This window comes from Ornithodoros turicata, chromosome 4 (assembly GCF_037126465.1).
Source record: "Ornithodoros turicata isolate Travis chromosome 4, ASM3712646v1, whole genome shotgun sequence".
Classification (NCBI taxonomy): Eukaryota; Metazoa; Arthropoda; class Arachnida; order Ixodida; family Argasidae; genus Ornithodoros; species Ornithodoros turicata.
In genome coordinates, this window is record NC_088204.1 from 71,026,267 (window position 1) to 71,040,278 (window position 14,012).

The following is a 14,012-nucleotide window of genomic DNA, read 5'->3' on the forward strand; positions in this document are numbered from 1 at the left end:
TAAAGTACTACAGGCTTTCTACAGCATAACAAAAATGCAGGAAGCAAAACTTGGAACGTTATATCTGATGCGTCCGTTTTATGCTACAACCTTTGTGCTACACATGAAAAGGGTGGAATGTAAAAATATGAAAGAAAAAAATCTGTGCCTTCTTGTCCCCCGTTTTCATTCATCACATAACAAGTAAAAAAAAAAGTTGCCCATTTTGAAGGAATATGTTAATTTATATTCAGTTATCTTTGCTTTTCTTTTTCTTCCCGTTAACTATCATCCTGATTACTTCACTCGGTAATTTTATTTTTTCAAACACCAAACCAAACTGTATGTTGTACTGACAACCTAATGGCACAGTGTCAGCAATGAAATCACGGATGGTGAACATGATTTTATTAAAAAAGAAGCAACTGCATTTAGTATAGCACAACACGTCTGAAATTTTTTATGGTCCTGACTTTGGATTGCTGAAGGACTAAAAGTAGCACAGTAGTTATGTCTTCTCAACTTGCAAAGCTTGTCGACGCTGCCTTCCGTTCTCCCAAATGCCCCTATTTGATGAGAACGCGCTGGGTAAAAATACTTGGAGCACAGTACCAAGTACACACATTGAAAAGTACTTAAAATAAAATACAAATACTCATTTCAGTGTTAGATACTTTAAGTACCTCCTAACACAGAATATTTGTTACACCAAAGCAACATTCACATATTTCAGCTTCGTCTGAAACACCGATGTGTTCATTTATATGTACATAGCATATGGAAGGTGGAAAGATGTCAGCGCAAGTGCATGAAGGGTGTGGAATTCTGGAGATCTGCAATACAAAAATAAGGCAAAGAAGTCATGGAGAGGTACATCAAGGACTCAGATATATAACTGATATGGGTGGAACTGCTATACACATAGAATTTTAGCAGAATTTCACATTCATAAAGAAGTTAGCAAAGCCGCAGTATCAGTTTAATGATTGCGCTTTATGTTCCAGATCCAAGCGTTTTCGTGCTCTATTGTTTGGATAACAGGTGAAATGAAAACTAGATTATCAGAACCTTCAATACCACAGGTATCTCATACAAAACCCGCGCTTCGAAAATATATATATATATTTGAAAGAGGCTAGAAAATAATTCAGAAGATGTATCCAGATATGAATCGGTAATCCAGAAGATGTGGGTTCGAGTCCTACAGCTGGCTAACCTTCTCAGTGACTTTCATCTTTCATAGAAAATATACCTAGCTTTTGCGTAGTACGAATGTGCAACAATATATTCACTGGATATCTAAGATGATGATGCGTCGTAGAATCACGGACATATGAAGCCAATTCAGAGAAACATAAACTGCAACAATTCTACGTGCATGAAAGTGCAGTACTTACTTGTGGAAAGGTACTCCTTCTCCTCTGTCCCACCTTCGATTACAGTCCTCTACGGCGTATTTGCATGGCATGTTCACATTATTGCCACAGGAAACCGGAAAGCGAACGCAGATGATTGCCGATAAGGAGTGTTTTGTAGCGGTTTTAACAAACAGCGCCTTGAGGCGCTAATTAAAGTTACCTTGGCGCAGCTTATGGTCTGACAGCCACAAAGCAGAAACCGAAACTTGCATTGAGGTGAACCACGTCTATCGAAATAGAACAGTAAAATGCACAGTACGCAACTAATTTCTGTTTCTAATCGTTTTGTTCGGTCATCTACGAAACTTCTCTTTGGTATGAGCAAGAGAAAGCAGGAAAAACGGAACTATTACATAGTTGAGATTTCTTTCGCCAAAACTAGCGGGATGCATCAACTCCGGTCGGACAACTCGGGGGCACAATATGGCAGCCTCCATCATTTGACGGCGATTCTGAAGGAGTTTGGGTCACCTGGTACACGGCGCTGTTAGGCGGTTCAAGCCGTCAGTGCCTTCACAAACCCGCTATGTACCGCTTAAAACTATACACGCTGCAGCCCGAACCTCATGAATGAGAATGTTCTCGAAGGCGCACCGTCAATGAACCCTCTGTTTCTTACGAACCCCTTATTTTGTCGGGTACGTAGCAGGTACAGATTTTAGATTCGCGACAGCTCGACTTCGATCTGTTGTGAAGCCTCCACTCTGCCTGCCTTCGAACAAGCCCATTCTGCGAAGACCTGGCACATAGCCCGAAAGGAGGGCACAGATATCGTTATCGTACAAAGAGGCTGTGCCCTCCACGTGTTCCCTATTTGGGATTAACCTTCCTGGTGTATGGTTGGAGTTGTCTGCAAACTGAGGTCACTCCTACTGCATTGTGGAGCCGTCTCCGCTAGTCATGGAACTGCTACTTTTAACACAGGGTTGTGTCCACATGCGCCATATTGCAGCACATACGCTTAGGTGCTTGAGTGTTGCCATTTCCTGTACGCTGCAATGGAGGGACCATGGCCTGCTACAGCAAGCATCTTTGAGAAAACGGTAGCGTGGTTTAGATCTCTTTTATGCGCCTCGGTGGGAAAGCTTATCTGTGAGTCAAGGAAGTCCAAGTCCAATTTGTAAAGGCACACCAAGGTATGTTTACTAACTTCTCGTTCCGGGCAAGCTCAGTTCTTTTTGTAACAACGCTTTGTTTTGCGCTTTTTAGCGGTAGGTAACAACGCTCAGCTTTTTAGTGGTAGGTTTGTTTTGTGCTTTATTTGCTTTAGGGGAACAGAAAAAGATATGCGGTATATCTACCGAAGCGGCTTCAGTAAATCGCTTAGAATGGTCTTGCAAATTATAGACTTCAGGCGACCTACGTGATTTATTATTTTGAGACATGATTTTATTGTTTTTCGTTTTATTTATTGTTTTGTGACATTATTTTATTTTATTATTTTGAGACGTTTGAAGTTCGTCATAAACGATGATGTTCCTGTCTCTCCTAACTTTTTACCCTCTATTTCAGACATTACCCTGTAACCTATGGGCAATACCCCCTATAAATGTTACACAGATCATCCATAAATAGAGGTTACTGTCTCCTACCCGCCACATGGGCCTGTTAAGGCGGTGCATCAGAGCCGGCACTTCGTCGTCTACAATCAAGGGATGGCGCAGCGAGCGAAATGGTTCGCGCAGACACCGCTTCACAACATTTTGGCGCTTGCTTGGAAATGCGGTACCGCTGATGTAACGTCTTCTTTTTGTGTTATTTTTGTTTTCTCTTGGCGCGCGACGGGTCAAGCGAAATCTTGTGCAAACATATGACCGCTCGTGCTCACCCATGCCAAGTCCAACACTGTAAACACGCATATCGCGCTCAGCCAGACGGAACAATTAGTGGCGCGGCTTTTGAATGCGCACAGGCTGTCCAGCTGTCTCCTGAACTTCTTCGTCGATCTGTTGCTGTTCCGTGCTCTGTTGTTGTCGCGCGAAGGGGTAGTCACCAGTCGTTTCGTGTGATTTCTGCAATGCTTTCGCATATAATAAATGAAATTCCTCGTAACACAAAAAACCTAGGTTGGACACGACGCGGTTGAAACACGTTGGTGTCGGCATGTTATAGCCTACCGACATTACGCGGAAATTGCGAAACGAAGCCGCAACCTGTTTTTGTTATTTTCTGTCACCCTGGGCTTACAAATTTCAGACCACGTTGTGGTGGTGCAAAACGCTTCATTTACTTGCACAGTCAGCGGAAATGAAATAAAACTGCAAAGAGGCTGCATAACGTTTCCCATATCCTTGGACATCAGTGGAGAAGGAGGAAAAAGGCAAAAGAGAAGAAGAAAAGGGAAGAAAAGCAGGGTAGAGGAGAAAAATGTGTCTGCCTGGACCATACAGCTGCTTGGAACGTAAAGTGCGAATGGAGGTTTCCAGTTTGGTCGTCTGTATAATTCGGGTCTATTGTGCTCATCCTGGTCGTCACTAACCACGGCCCCAGACTTCGCCCAAGCACAGATCAGCATGCCGCGAACTGGGTCTCTGATGTCCCATTCGTCTGGAAGTGACCTTCAGCTCGTGGTTCTGTCAGTCTGGATCTCGGAGTGAGAGCATTTCATAACAAATTGTGATTGTGAGTGTCATCTTGCCTATCCGCGCAGGAACTTCCAGAAATCCTCTCTAGCTTTCTTTTTTGGTCCTCGTCGTGGCTGCTGACATCACGACCTTGTCTCGATTAGCAAAAAGCACACGGCACACTGATTACAATTGTTCTGGCCTGGCGTACTTCCTTCTGTAATCGGGAACTCTAATTCGCATGCTTCGATGATAGCCAGGGTCAACAAGCTCTAGCAGGAGGTAGTCGTTATAAATTCGCGCAAGGTACACCACCCTTTTCTCGTTCCGCAAGGCGTCGTCCAGTACCTACAACGAAAAGGCAGTACTGCCGGTTGGTTATACGTGGAGTTGGCCGTGGATCTGGTAACGGTAGACATGCGTGCACTTCCACAGACCGCACTTCCTCAGTTCCGGTACGTGACTCTGTCCTGTACGCTTGATACCGTCCGCCAGTTGGTCCTGATATTTCGCGAATGTTCCGGTCACTATACAAGGCATGTTCAGCGCAGCACAGAACTGAGCATGGGCTCAATATCGCGCTCCACTAGAGAGGACTCCCAAAACTACAGCGATGTTCACGTCCATATGATCTTGTCCGATGCTTGGTGGACGCTCAGTGTCAGCCACATCCTTTAGTCTGTACATTTTGCACTGCAGTGTTAGTTCACTGCGCAATTCTTTTCTGCGTTCAGAAACGACTTTCATGTCCGCAAGTGCAGAACAATGGGTGATGGTTTCCGAGCGCCTTTAAGCTACTGAATAGGTGCATTAGTGACAGACAGACGTAACTAAAGCCCACAATATTGACATGTAACTAAAGCCTAAAATACTGACATGTAACTAAAGCACTTGTAGAGGGGCGCATCCTGCATAGTCCACCAAAAAAAGACGCCGTAAGCCGCTTTCTCCTTTCTTGTTTCCACCGGAGGCTCAGCGACTGCTCTATGGTGTCTTCCTGTAATGCGGCATGCTCCTCCTCTGAGAGCTCAAGCAATTTTTTGTAGTCGATGCATGCCGTTGCGAAGGACGTTGCGAAGGACTCCATGTCTGGTCTTTGCGCTTGTTCCCCATAGTCAGCATTTCGGCGCTCGGGTTTCTTACGCAGGGCTGGAAGGCTGGCCTTCTTGGCTTTGGTGTTGAGACGGCGCTTGGCCCTTGCCTGTTCACGTGCATTACAACGTTTTTGAAGGCTCAAAGTGTACTTCCCTGGCTTTGTTTGACACATCTCCTTGTGCACACGATGATGCAAACCTTCACGTGAGTTCACTGATACGGCTGCGGCAAATGCGCGTGTTTGGTAAGACCGCCGCTGGCAGAAGTTGATCCGCTTTCCCCCAACAAACTTCGCGATAACGGAATTGAAGTGCTCGGCGGCGTTATTGTCAATATTCATCAACAAGCTGCGAGCATTGCCTGCAACACGACTTAGTGTGATCTCAGTGACTTAGTGACTCAGTGACTCCGTGTGATCTCAGTGATCTCCAGTGTGATCTCAGTGCGCAACCCTGTTCTGCACTCATGAATTATTTCCATGTCTCAAACAGCCAGAAGCTTTCGTGCCTGTCCGCAATGGCTTTGCTTCAAATGTTTCCTTTATACGATAGCTGACTGGTGCTCTGAATTTTTTCTTGCATTCCTGTTTTTAATACATAATTTCCAATGAAGTGAGGCTAAACGCGATCGTCCCGGCGTTATATGGGGGAATGACATGCCACGTTCATGCCCTCCCCCGCCCCTCCCCCCCGAGAAAATAAACATCGATGAATGAACAGCTCATGTATAGTATAGTCCGTTCACGTATTTGCGGCAGGGCTAAGCTGCGTGTGCTCGTGCTCCTGCGTCACAGTCAACGTCGGCCTCGTCGCCCACCTGCACGTGTAGCGGTATAGCATTTCCAGCGCTCAAATTGTTGTGTCTTGTGACGATACCCTCCATGGGAGATGGCAGCACTGCGCTGCTCATTCTGAAGCGGCGTACTCCACGGATGACCATACCTGACAAAAACTCGTGTGCCAAGTCAACGGCTTAACATAGATGAAATCTGTTTGTTGGTATTGCTTCTTGATATGTTTTTCTAGTGCGTGATCGAGCCAGATTTTCGATTTTGGGCTGCTATATTTTGTAAGCGGGCGGAATCTCGAAATATAGCTTTTCCCAAACCTTTCGACGACGATATAAAAATTTCTGAGTCTAAAACGCAAAATCTGCTTCGATCAGGCACTAGATCTAAGCATCCTCTTCCATTTAAAAGCAGTTGCACGGAGATCAACCAAATTTTCGCGGCGCTACGGGAGTTGAAAAATGTATGGGGATTCCCATAGAGCGTCGGTGGTGATGCACCGCCTTAAAGAATGAGTGCAGTTTTGTAAAACAAAATAGTTTAAAGGTCCGGAGACCAAACACAACAGTGACACTCAATGCGCAATGTACCCTGCCCATAGGACAGTAGGCGAGACGCACGGAGACTCCAGAGGATGTCCAGAAGGTCACATGATTTTAAGAATTCTATAACCGCGTGTATGGTCGGTACTTGGTGACGCACGGGCCAGCGCCCAATACATTTTTCGGGGCTGAAACAAGGCGATCATCCAGGTGAGCCAGCGATATTCCAGGATACGGCGATGGTCATTGTATCTAGCACAGTCTTGAATGACGCAATGAGAGATCTCGTTGGTATCAAGGATTCCTCGGAGCCTCACAACGCTGACATATGCTAGCCTAGCGTCCCAAAAAGGGTACCCACCGTTGGATGAGATGGTGACCCCGTAGTCCTTACTACGTAGATGTACTTTTAATCCATTGGCTGCGCTGGTTTTCGTCTTTGGGAAAGGGGAACTCATCCTCCATAGGTCCCCCCTCCCCCACGCAATCTTCTCGGCAACCCGAGACTCACCACTCGTGAACTTCTTCCAGCTTCACATTTTACACAGACACACTGCACAATGGGTGAGATTACACTTCACTACAGGAACACGAATCCAATAGCCGCAACCACGCTTCACTTAGAAACAGCTCAGTCAAGCCAAGTGTCTCCCTCTCAGTAAATCCTGCCTGTGCCAACCCTGCCAGAATTCACAGGCATGATGCCTCTGCTGCAAGCTCACCAGCCTGCAGCTTCGATGAGCATCCACGGTCAAAGCAGGGATCCTGCATATCTGTGGCTTCTCCTGGCTATGTTATCGCTCCCACTTGAGAAACCATTTTTATCCATGGTGAACTACCATGAAGAACTTTTGAGAATTGCTGCCTTCAGTGAAATACAGGGTCGTCAGGGCGCATGCTGGCAGGACCAGAGCAGAGTTTTATACAATGCGCCGTGAAGATACAGCACACGTGTAAAGACATTATCTCTGTCACACCTGCAGGGCGTACAGCACACGGAAACAAGCACTATGGAGGAAGAGGAAATGTTTACTTATGTAAACATTTCAGGAGCGTGGCATATTTGTCTCGCTTCTGCCACGAATACAGATTGCCTCAGTAACCATGTAAAAAAAAATTAATGAAGAAACTGCAATGCGGAAAAATATGCGATGAACGACGTTTATCTGTAGGAAACTTTTGCCACTGCAGGTTCGTCAAATTTTCATTGAAACAAATTAAATTTCTTGAATTCGACTATGAAATTTGTCCAGCCAACTCCCTTTTACTCGCGAGTGATAGAAAGCGCGTGTCATATTTATCCCATTTTTCTACAAGATACATTCCCTACTACAATGGTAATAGCTATAAGAAAATTCAAGGACGGTTATGACTCCTGTAACGCGAATTCCAGCGTCAGCTGTGTGTGGTTGAATGAGGACGCCTTATAGTTTGTACACGAAGTGTTTGTTTTTTACACACAGGTACACAACGATTTTTTTTTTTCGCTTTCCTTTTCCTTTCGCCGTTTTGTGCGGAGAACGCAGAACACGGGACCAGTAGTAGGTCTGCCGCTGTATAACACGGTCGCAATTACGCACGCAGCCGTAAATTGTCGGCCGCGCTCAATTATCAATCATGTTACTGCAAGAAGCAGATGGTGAAAACGGTGACTTGTCTATTCTCTTTCCCTCTCACTGTTGCTTCAGATAACTGTGGCGTTCTAACTTTGCTGCCCGTACTGCCGTTGCCAGCAGAAGCAGTGACAAGGAATATGAAAGGCGAATAAGTTCTTCTCGCTTACTCCGCTTGGCGCCCTGACGGGGAGCGGCCACCTTTTTAACTAGCTAGTACCATTGTAGTAGGGAGGTATTTTGTAGTGGTATGGGGTAAGCCCAACGTGCGTTTTCGGTTTGATCGGTTTGTGGCAAAACACAAACAAAAAAGACGTTACGCTGACTAAGCATATTTTGGAGTTCACTGCAGTGGAGTTCATGCCAACATGCTTAATTATTAATGCTTTTTGCTCACTTGTTGGGTCGTGGAACACAGGCGTTTTACTTTAAAGCAATTGTTTACGGTGTTTACATGTTTGGCATGATATTTTTCCGTAAATGCTTGATTACGGAGTTGGGTTAGACTCTTCCACACTTCTCACACGGGTAGACTATTCCTGGGAACCCATATACTCCTGGAAAAAAGGTAACTAAAAGTTTTTCGTTGGTTCACACGCTTCGTAGGAGAAGCCGTCGTGGTGGTAAATAATGGAAGCAGGGGGCATAGGTGAGCTGAAGGTCGCTACCCGGCATATAACGGATGTAGTTATTATAATTTACGCTTCAGGGCACTGAAATCTAGGCGAGCGCGCGGGAGAGCTCGCCTCGCGTCACGTATTAGTACACTTTCGGATTGCGCACGCTTTCTTTTATACCTGAAAAAAAAAAATGGTCTGGCAGACCTTTCCATTCAACGAATATATATCCCCCCCCCCCGGAAAAAAAGCTCTATGCAAGGCGTACTCTATAGATTGGTGTTCCTCGACACGCACTACATCTTTTTAATTCACATCTCGGCCCTAAGAAGAGAATCGATCAGCAAGCGTGAAAAAAATAGAGAAGATTAGAACAATGCGACTTCTCACACTATTCTGCAGTTTTCGTTCGCCTATGACGCACCGTGTTCTTTTCGCTTCTTTTTTTCTTAGACAACGGTGCACGTGAGCTTCGACATCCGTATTGGCTGTAAGTAGTGATGTGCTTTATGCAGCATGCTGCCTACGTGGCAACAGTTTGCAGTTGGAAACAAGACATCTACGGTAAGGTGTTGCTTAGGAAGGGGTCCAGTAGCGTAAAAGTAAGGATATGGTATTTATGTTACTTTTATTTGTAGCGACGGTGGTATACACTACTCTTTTGTGAACTCTTGAGTAGTGGTATTCCCATACTTCATTTTGGTAGTGGGTACAATACTGAATTAGATCGACTACCATAATTTCACTGTGGACGGTGCTACCCTGTTAGAACAATTTATCTTCGCATACCAGTGTTACCTACAACAAGTTACCAAAACAGCAAGCAGTGCGAAGCTCTTGGCTCACTGCGATTAATTGCTGTGTGGACTGACTTTCACCCCCGAAAGCAACGATTTACTCTAAGGATTTTGTAAATGAGTGTTATCATAGGTTACGCACGAGTCCAGAGGCAATTTGAAATCCTGACACGAAATCCTCTGAAGTGCGATGCCCGAAAGCTGCCTGTTCTAGTGCCCCCGCGGAGGCAACATAATGGGGCAATATGTTCCACTCATGAACTGACATAGATAGTACACATCAGAATGGCAACCAATTATTCATTTTTTTCTGGAACTATTTTGTCTCTTGGAACTTCGATTATCCAGATTATTATTGCAGCTTTATGTGATTCGCGTCTCGAGATATTTTAAGATTGCTATCCTGTATAGTTTTGTTAATTTTGAAGCTGTATACAGCGTGGTATAAGCTGTATACAGTGGTGTGCATACATTCCTGTAAACAGAGTTAATTCACAGGCTGACCACTGATGTCATCCATGACAGCAGTCACATAAAATGCCTGTGTCACTTTTACACCCCATGGACTGAGTTGTGGGTTGAGATGGGATACGGTACGTGCACCTGTTGATTTAATTTCTAGCACCTATGCTCTCTTCAGACCCACGAAACAATATTTCTACGTAGCAATACGTGCTCCGGTATTTCTTTGTGTGTGAATGGTGTGCAGCCACATGGTCTTTGGAGTTTTCGTGTGCATGTTTTTGACTGTTTTTATTAAAAACAATACTGTTCTGAGGTAAAACAGGAGAAATCTCATATCTGCATTTCAATATGTAGGAATACTTTGTAAGTACTTTCCTCGTTGTCATTTATATTTGCACTAGTTCCCAACACTTGTGATTGATGGAAAATGTAACTAAAGAGATTGCTGGCTAAACAATACACAAGCGTCGTCTTTTTCGAGTGAGATATTCCCTGTTCACCAGACAAAAAAAAGCAAAGTTAAAGGGGAACAATTATGGTAGACTGTTTATTTATTTATTTTTTGCCACTTCAGATATATTTACTGTTATTCGTGTGCATAGGGAAGGATATGTATGACTACACACACATCACAAGCTGACCACTGATGTCATCCATGACAGCAGTCACATAAATTGCCTCTGTCACTTTTACTTTGGACTTAGTTGTGAGTTGAGATGGGATAAGGTGCACCTGTCGATTTGATTTCTAGCACCTATTCTCTCTTAAGACCCACGAAACGATATTTCTATGTGGCAATATGCGCTCTGGTATTGCTTTGTGTGTGCATGGTCTGCAGCCACATGGCTTTTGGAGCTTTCATGTGCATGTTTTTGTGCTATACGGTGTTCATTAAAAACAAAATGCAGATGTTAAACATGAGTGCAAAGTTTGTAGCTTGCTACACTACGCAGTATGACATATGGGAGTGTGCGATTCGAAGAAAAGTCCTGGAAGCAGAGAATCTCACAAAAAGTTTAAAATGTCATTGACGTTTTGTTTTACGCCGCTCGTCATTCGATAATGTCATCGACTGTGTTACACATCGGTAAATCGTACGTGAGACTTGTCCCGTAGCGTTATGCGGTTTGTCATATGCAGAGCATGCGTTTTTCCTGCAAAAATAACACGTTGACGGCATTTTGTTGCTAAAACGGCAGTCGAAACGTTAGTCAATTTCCTAAGATATTTGTCCCTACACGGACAACTACTGTAAAGGGGCTAATGCAAACGCGAGTTGATACAAACTGTTCGAGCTCACAAAACACAAACAACGAATAGCATGAATTGCAGTCACGACATCGCACAGAGCTTGGTTCACCAATGAGTTTGCAGCTGCTGCTCTGTTTACTCATCGCGGAACCAGTGCAACCCGGCTGTCCACCATTTTCAAGCACAGATACGTGAAGCCACGAAAAGCCATAGCTGGAATCCACTGACAAGTACAAAGGCACGTACATGTCAGTAGTAGTGTATCAGCTCAAGTATCCGGAAACTCACATATTCGTCTGGACGCCATTAATTAGCAATTAGAGCTAATTGGGACCCCCCACATTATTCAGGACCCACCAGGGAGTCATTACACTAATTGGGGATCATCTAAGACACGTCCAGACCACTGTGTGAGTTTCCGGCTACTTGAGCTGATAAAAAATAAAAAAATAGGTAGAAAATAAAATAAAAAGATAGAAATAGAGTGGAGAGAAACAATTTATTCGAAAATCAACGATGCCGCGGCGAAGAAACGGCTCCGGGGTGACCAGCGCTTGTTGACGTCGGGTAGTTGCAGAGATCGACGACAGGTGGCCACTTAGTTGCAAGGCATCACACCAGATGGCGCCACCATCATAGCTCTAGAGGAGAAAGACAGAGAACAACATACTAGCGGCGGGAAGAACTGCAACACTGCTAAACAAGTCCAGACATGCGAGAGAAAAGGTCTAACCGCTACTGCTAAAACAGCACGGAGAAAACAGTACACATCGAGGAAAAAGGCTTACGGGGACGATCGCTTAGGCCTAACCACAACACTACGCAGCTAACACAAGGCGGGAACCACACATCGCTAAACATGCGTCAACAGGCTTGCTCACCGCAAAACAAGTCTAAACATACGAGGAAAAAGGCTTACGGGGGGGGCAATCGCTTAGGCCTAACCTCAACACTACGCAGCTAACACAAGGCGGGAACCACACATCGCTAAACATGCGAGAAAAGGCTTAGCACGAGCGCGGTCACCGCTAAACACGGAAAACATACGACAAAAGGAGCGCGTCAAATCACTCACCTTTTCCCCCGCGGCAACTTCCAGGCAGAAATTGAGCGAGCGCGGAGAACACACGTCTGCTCTCTACGAGAGCCAGCCAGAAACTGAGCGAGCGCGCGGAGCGCACGTCCGTCTTCCGCGACAGCCCGAGAAAAACTGAGTGAGGCGACGCGCGCGCGCGCCCTCTGCTCCACCCGTCCGCGCATGCGCGCGCGCGCAGCTCCCTCTGCGCCGCCCGCGGGTGTTTTCGGTTTTGGCTCTCTGCTGCGCGCGTGCGCGCTCCTAGCCGCGACGGGTGGCTTCTGAGTTTCACTTTCGTTTCTTTGCGCGCGCGTTTATCTCTATAAAGGCAGCGCGCACCGCGCTCGCGTCATCATTCTGACCGATACGTGGAAAACGCCATGTGTGGTTTATTCTCCTGCGCTTCTCATCGTCGCAAGGAACAGACAAAAAACGAAGAACTTCGCGAATTTATACGCGGTATCGTGGAGGAAGCCTTTCAAGTCCACCGCCTGGAATGGTTGCAAGCGCGTCAAGAAATGTGTCAGGACAAGATGAAGACGCTCGACCGCATCTTAGCGGCGGACAGACTGACGAAAAAGAAGTCCAACTTTAGCCTGGACAATCTGTATTGGGAACGCAGTTCCGATGTAGAGGACGACGACGAGGATGTGTAAATAAAAGCGATGCATTTCTCTTCGAGTCTCAGTCTCTTCTTTTTCTTCGTGCAACGTGTACGCACGCAACATGTCTTCCCCCGAACCTTTTCGTTTCCGTCATCCCTTTCGCTGTATCTTAAGCGGCCCCTCCATGTGCGGCAAATCTACTTTCGTTGCTAACGTGTTGAGGAACCTGAACGACGTGGTAGACAAGCCTCCGTCACAAATATTCTACGTGCAGAAATATGCTTCGCCGAGCATGCAGGACGAATTCGGGGACTCCGTAAAATTTACCAAGGAGCTACCGCGAGAGTGGGACACGTCGTGCGCTACGCTGATCGTCGTCGACGATCACATGACCGACGCCGGTTCCTTGAAGGAGGTGACCGATCTTTTAATTCGGGGTTCTCACCACGCCAACGCGTCGATCTTCTTACTCGTTCAAAACATCTTTTTCGACAGTAGCCATTTTAGAACAATATCCTACAACGCCAGTTACGTCGTCCTGTGGCGCACCGTGCGCAGCGTGCACCAGATGGAACATTTCGGCCAACAGCTATTTGGCACAAAAAGATTGGAGTATTTTCTGGACGCATATAAACAAGCGATGTCGTCGCCCCACGCATATTTACTCGTGGATCTTCACAACTATACGCACGAGGATCACAGGTTGCGTAGCAATATCTTTCCGGGAGAACGTCAATATATCTACGCTCCGAAATGAATCTCCGCCCTCACCTCACTTTACTCAAAGTACTCTCCACTCTACCCCCTCCGCGCCGTCGTGACGTCTTGAGACGTTCGTCCTCGTCCGACATGAAACACCTCTCCGAAATTTGCCTCAATGTATTGAACGGAAAGGTGGCTCTAGCTCCAGATACGTTCGCGCGTTTGAAGAAGCACAAACGCTTTTTACGACGGCTCGCCTACAAAAAGATTCACAAGAATCCGCAACGTTTGAAGCGCTATCTGTCTCAGCAGCGAGGACAGGGCGTTCTTTCGTCGGTGGTTCCTCTCCTGCTTTCCGCCGTGTTGAACCTTTTCGCCAATGGCCAAGAGAATTGAAGTGACCACCTCCTCCTCCATCGGAAACATTCTTTCCTCGAAGGAGAGTGACGACGTCAAAGTGAAACTCATACTGCAAGCACTGTATCGCATACTCAAGCAGTAC

The 14,012-nt window shown here is 45.9% G+C and overlaps 1 long non-coding RNA gene across 1 annotated transcript; it reads right to left on the reverse strand.

The window, feature by feature from the left end:
* Nucleotides 1-11,608: 11,608 nt before the first annotated feature.
* On the reverse strand, nucleotides 11,609-12,300 carry LOC135393414 (uncharacterized). The gene is made up of 2 exons (XR_010422622.1): nucleotides 12,204-12,300; nucleotides 11,609-11,769 (listed from the first exon to the last, which is right to left on the reverse strand). It is a non-coding gene; the product is annotated as an uncharacterized LOC135393414 (long non-coding RNA).
* Nucleotides 12,301-14,012: the final 1,712 nt, after the last annotated feature.